Here is a 5,883-nt window from a genome sequence, read left to right as displayed (position 1 = left end):
TTAAACAACCAAGACTTGCTCGGCAGAATTACGTTATCGTTGTTTGTGCGCTTGGCAAAGGAATTTTTTGGCCGGCATAATTATATAGAATGCTTATTTGTGAATACCCAAAGCAAGTATGATAATTGTTGATGCAAAACAAAAAAAAGTTTTATTGAAACAATGTGAAAAAAAAAAACCTTCATAATGCCAATTATAGCTAAGGGGAGTGCATTAATAACAAGTGTTGACACATTTATATGTACATGTACATTTTCAAGTGTTCCCTGAACCAAATGTAATGTTTACTTTGTTTTCTTTTTCCTGTTCATAACTCAAATTACTATACTGATTTGTAATCAATGCGAAAAAGCAAAAAGCCATCCCGCAAGATGGTTGGAGGAGCTTGGTTTTTTCCCCCGTTACTTTTTCCCTTCGATTTGTAGTCAGTCACGCTTTTATCGGCCTCTGCCATAATTTCCAACACTTTTAGACGCATTTTGTCAGAACCATAGTGGTAAAAGGCACGGTTTAACTGCCATGATTTTACACAGACGTTTTTCTTGCCGCCCATAATGTATATGTGAAATGTGATTGGATGAGGTGAAACGTTAAGCATCTCAGAAAATGAGCATACATGCCTTACATCCCGTCTCATCTCGGCTAAATGAAATAAGTTAAACCGAAAAAGTCTCGCTTGCCTTTTTTATTTTCTGTTTCTACAAAACCATTGTAGCCCACCAGTTGGATGTTTTTAACATTAAACCCCATTTAATTGTTTTTCAATTTGTCTAATTTTTGTACCTATAAAGGTTTGCATCAACAAACTTGTAAGTATCTTCAGCGCTAGTATTTCTATAGCTGAGCAGAACGCTCTTCTAAACGCCTGTATTCTCTAGTGGACCATTTTCCACGCATATGAGTGACTGAAGCCTCATCTTTTGCTTTTACCTAAAGTAAAACAATGTTATTTTGATTGCTTTTACTATACTGAGTGTTTTGAGAAGGACAGGTTTTGCAAGAACTGTTTACCGAATCGTCTTTTCAGACCTTTTGTTTTCTGTTTTTTCTTTCTTTTTCTTTTTTTTCTACACTGTACCGTTATCATTGCATAAAATCCGGCGACTGGAGATTTCGCTGCGCAAAGACTCTGACTTCCCGTACGCTACACGTTTGAGGTCATGTGCCATGCTAATAATTCTAGCGAGAGTTCGGTGTGCAGGCATTGAGGCAGTCGCTCGCACATTATTTTTTTGCTTCATTTAACGCCGCTGGCAGTTCAGGTTCTGTATGCCTTGCGCAATACTCCGTTTTCATGGCGCATCGTAATACGAGACTTGACGAGGATAAACCTACATGTTATCATTACTGTATTTAAAGTACATTTCATCCAAAGAAAAATCAGTGTTTTAATGTAATATATGGCTTTTGATCATTGGCAAAAAAAACAACTGCTGATTGTATATGATCATTGCCTCTGCATCCGCTTGAGAAGAGGCGAGTGCTCAAATCGATGCAGTCGTGTAAAGAAAAAGAAAAAACACCTGTTAACGCTTTACTCTTTGCGATATAAAACCGATATGAGGGAGGCCTACATCCTTAAACGGGTACCAAAAGATCATCATGACCCCATGACCACCTTTTCGTGTCCTCTTTTTAAGTGTTTGTCTCTTCGAGTCTTTGTTTTATGTTATGAGCCTCTGCAAACTATTATTTTGTTTAGTTTCCTTCATGTTTAATTTAAAAGGGGATGTCTGGTGTGAGACAGTCAGGGGTTTCGGGCGGAAGGGGCAGGGTTTAGTTTCATACGGGAGAGGAATTGGGGCGTTCGGACCACTGACCCCGTTATAGGAGGGCTTCTGTTGCAAATTCCAAACATATCTTGCAGAATCTACTAAAAATGTTTAAGATCTTTTTTTCTTTTCTTAATAGCTATTAAAAGAGGGCAAGGAGGAGTTTGTGTCAAGTACTTGTATTGCGAGGCCTCTATAAATCTCGAATTATGTTGATGTATCGCTCCATTAAAAATGAAAGTAAAATGAAATACAAAAAATGTTGGGGAAAAAAAAAACCTTGTGGTGTTTCTTTATTTGTCTGCTTTAATTGTGTTTCCAGATTCTTTATATTGCATCTGCTTTTACAATTTGAGTTCCTGATTGATGGTTAACTAGTGTTTTGTGAGACTCCCTTTGTCTTGCTCTTCTTTATCCATGTCTGTGCTCGTCAAGGTTTCCTATGATTACGACACTCACATTTTCTACATTCTGTGTTTGAAGGACAGCTAGTTACCTGTCTGAACACAGCCCACACACACAAGCACATGCTGATTTTAGGCTTGAGATAAAGAATGCACACTAAGACATTGTTGGCTAAAACTATTGAAATCCTTTTTCGTTAATTTAAATAAAGCTAAAATATAAACTTTAGATGAAAAACTTGCTTAAGTTGAAATAAAATAAGTGTTGCCTTGGCACAACTAAAATAAGGTTTAAGTTGAAGCACTAAAATGACAAACTAAAACTGGAAAAAAAATGAAGCTAAATATAGATTTATAAAAGGAATATAAAATGACAAGCACATCAAATTACTAAAATTAGAATGACAAATGCTGATTCAAAATATTGATGAATACTTTATTGGTATATAAATAATTGTGTGATCACTTGACTTGAAAAAGTGAGGAAACTGGTAGCTTTAATTTAGTAAATAAACCATACGCAATTGAAAAAAATAAGTTGTGGAATTGTCAAATTCACATAACTTAATTTGTTAAATTATGCATATTTTATTGCAACTGGTTTCCCCTCTTTTTTAAGTTGTCAACTGATCGCTTTTTATAGTGAAATAATATATATATATATATATATATATATATATATATATATATATATATATATATATTAAAAAAACATTTATATTTGGTTGTTTTATCAAGCTACTAGATATTTTAATAACTACATGTATGCATTAATATTAATCGTGCAGCAATGATAAAATGGTGGGTCCATGTTGTGTTATACCCTGAACATGTTTATTATTTGAAAAGCTTAGTTTTCAAATCCGAAGGTCTTGTTGAATGGTGTTTTCAGACTAGATTCGAGTGAAGGATGCAGCTGAACACAAAATAAAATCATGCTTTTGTTTTATTGAAGGGCCTTGAACTGAAGCAGGCCCTTGAAATGGCATTTGTTGCGCCACAGAATATTTCTATTCACCTATTCAATGCCATTTTAAAGCCTGCTCGTTCCCGACCAACGTGAATAATTCCAAGAAGTGCTAAAAGGATGAATGTCAGTTTTCCATTATCAGTCAGCGGATCACGTGGAGCATACATTGAAAGTCCTGCAGGAAAACAAACCACTCGCATGATTTTACAATAAATTAGTTGTAACTAAATTAACTTGTAACTGCTCAACCCAATTATGATTGCAATTATACACCGTTTTTAATTAGTACGTAATAAAGCTCTCTTCATGTGAGGTTGAGAACCAACATAATTAAATGTGATAATGTATAATTTAAGTGTAACTGAGCCTATAAAGTACTACCACATCTTTCTGGATTGAAAATGTACCGAGTGGGGAGGTTATCAGATTAATTTTTGCTGGATTGCTTAATATCATGCAATCCAGTCTATTTGTTCCGCAGTCCTGTCAGAAACAAGCGTTCCCGTTACTCTCTCTGAAGAATTACACAATGTTTGAATCAATGTTGATCGGAGATTAGGTTGTTTACTAAGAAATGGTTATTATATTATGTTTAGAGGCTGTTTTGTTTGTTTCATGTGTATGACAGCTTTTAGTTCTTGCAAAGTTTCCTCTATAGTGCAATGAATTTGCATTTGGTTGCATTAAAGCTAAAAAAATATTGATGTATGACTTTGTAGTCATTCATGCAGCAAGTTTTCTTTACAGACCTTTTTGACCTTCGTTTGAGCAGTTACTAATATAAAAAAACCCAGTTAATTAGGTCATATTTCTCTTTCCTTCATTTGCATAGCATCAGGAGGGTGAGATCATCATCGATGATGTATAATGATGATGATAGTAGGCTATATGAAGCTTTTACTTCTTTATTACAAAGGCGAGTGATCTACATCCATCCTGTTGATTTCTCTTAAATGCCTTTTGAATATGAGTGTTATTTAAAGACCCCCTGAGGTGAAATCACGTTTTTAATGTGATTTATTTAAAATGCTTTAATTTCTGGTTCAAAAATATATTATTGAGTTAAACCAATATCTCCATTTGCATTGTGTAGCGTTTACTACTGTCGGTCAGGTGGTCTGAGCTGGTGTGTGGAGGCGGGGACTAGTTTGCATATTCATGGATCCGTGACTAAATGAAGCGAAGCTATTTTAAGGGATGAATACATTTTTACAGCAATTTTTATTTTTTTATAAATGTTATTTGGATCAAAGATGAGCTTAAAAGGGATAGTTTAAACTTTAACCAAACCAAGACTTTCGTTTATCTTCAGAACACGAATTAAGATATTTTTTTAATGAAATCTGAGTGATTGTTCCTCCATTGGCAGCTACTTAACTACCACTTTGACGCTTCAAAAAGTTTGTAAAACAAATCCATTTGAATTGAGGGGTGTAGTCCACATTTTCTGATGAGACTCGATCGCTTTATATGATGAACAGATTGAATTCTATTCACATAAACATTGACCAGTGAACATAAACAGAAGCTCAACCGAACCGGCTTGACATGCGAGAACCTCATTGGTTCTTACAGAAGCTCAAACGTGCTGCGTAACACGAGAATGAACCTCATTGGTTCTTACAGAAGCTCAAACGTGCTTCGTAACACGAGAATGAACCTCATTGGTTCTTACGGAAGCTCAAACGTGCTGCGTAACACGAGAATGAACCTCATTGGTTCTTACAGAAGCTCAAACGTGCTTCGTAACACGAGAATGAACCTCATTGGTTCTTCTTACAGAAGCTCAAACGTGCTGCGTAACACGAGAATGAACCTCATTGGTTCTTACAGAAGCTCAAACGTGCTGCGTAACACGAGAATGAACCTCATTGGTTCTTACGTGCTGCGTAACACGAGAATGAACCTCATTGGTTCTTGCACGTTAAACAAAAATGCTTGGACTTCTGTTTATCACAACTGATGTGTGCATTGATGAAAGTCTGTTATACTGTTTGATATTGCAAACAGTTATTTGTAGTCTTATTTTATTTTTATAGTATTTTATTATAATCATAAACGCACTGGCTTGTAGCACAAATAGTTGTATCTTTTAATGCATTTTGTTTTTCTTCATATTTGTCTATAGTTAAAGGGGTCATGAACTGGCTTGTTTTTATATATATATATATATGTTGTTGTCTGAGGTCAACTTATGATGTTCTCTTGGTTTTTACATTTAAAAACATCAAGATGAATAAGTAATAGGCTATTTTATACCCTGGTTTTGAGCCTAGCTCCTGAAACGCTCGGTTTTTATGGGCGTCGCATTGAAGAACGCCCACTGCTATGATTGGATAACAGTTTTGCATAATGAGTTTTATGTAATGCACGAATGGGTGGGCGGGGTTAAACAGGCAGTGTTGAAATAGGCGTTTGTCTTCTTCTGCGGAGGCGGTGTTTGATACCCTTTGACGTCATAGATCCCCACTTTGAAAAACCTGTCGTTCTTAGTATGATGACCTCTTATGTCAAAAGCTCAAGGAAAATTTGATTTCTCAGTTCATCACCCCTTTAGTGAATTACACATTAAGATAAAATCGGTTCATTCAGTGTTGCAAAATAAGATGGATACAGGATTTAATGTTGCCAGAAGTTATCAACCAATCAGAATGTCTTATTTCACTTTAAGAGACTCAAGTGAGTATCTCAAGTGGAGAGCGCCCTCTTGTTGAATAGTGAGGTGTTGCAGGGGCAG

The sequence above is a fragment of the Phoxinus phoxinus genome (genome assembly GCF_949152265.1).
Source record: "Phoxinus phoxinus genome assembly, chromosome: 23".
NCBI lineage: Eukaryota > Metazoa > Chordata > Actinopteri > Cypriniformes > Leuciscidae > Phoxinus > Phoxinus phoxinus.
Note: the sequence above shows the minus strand (reverse complement) of the source record.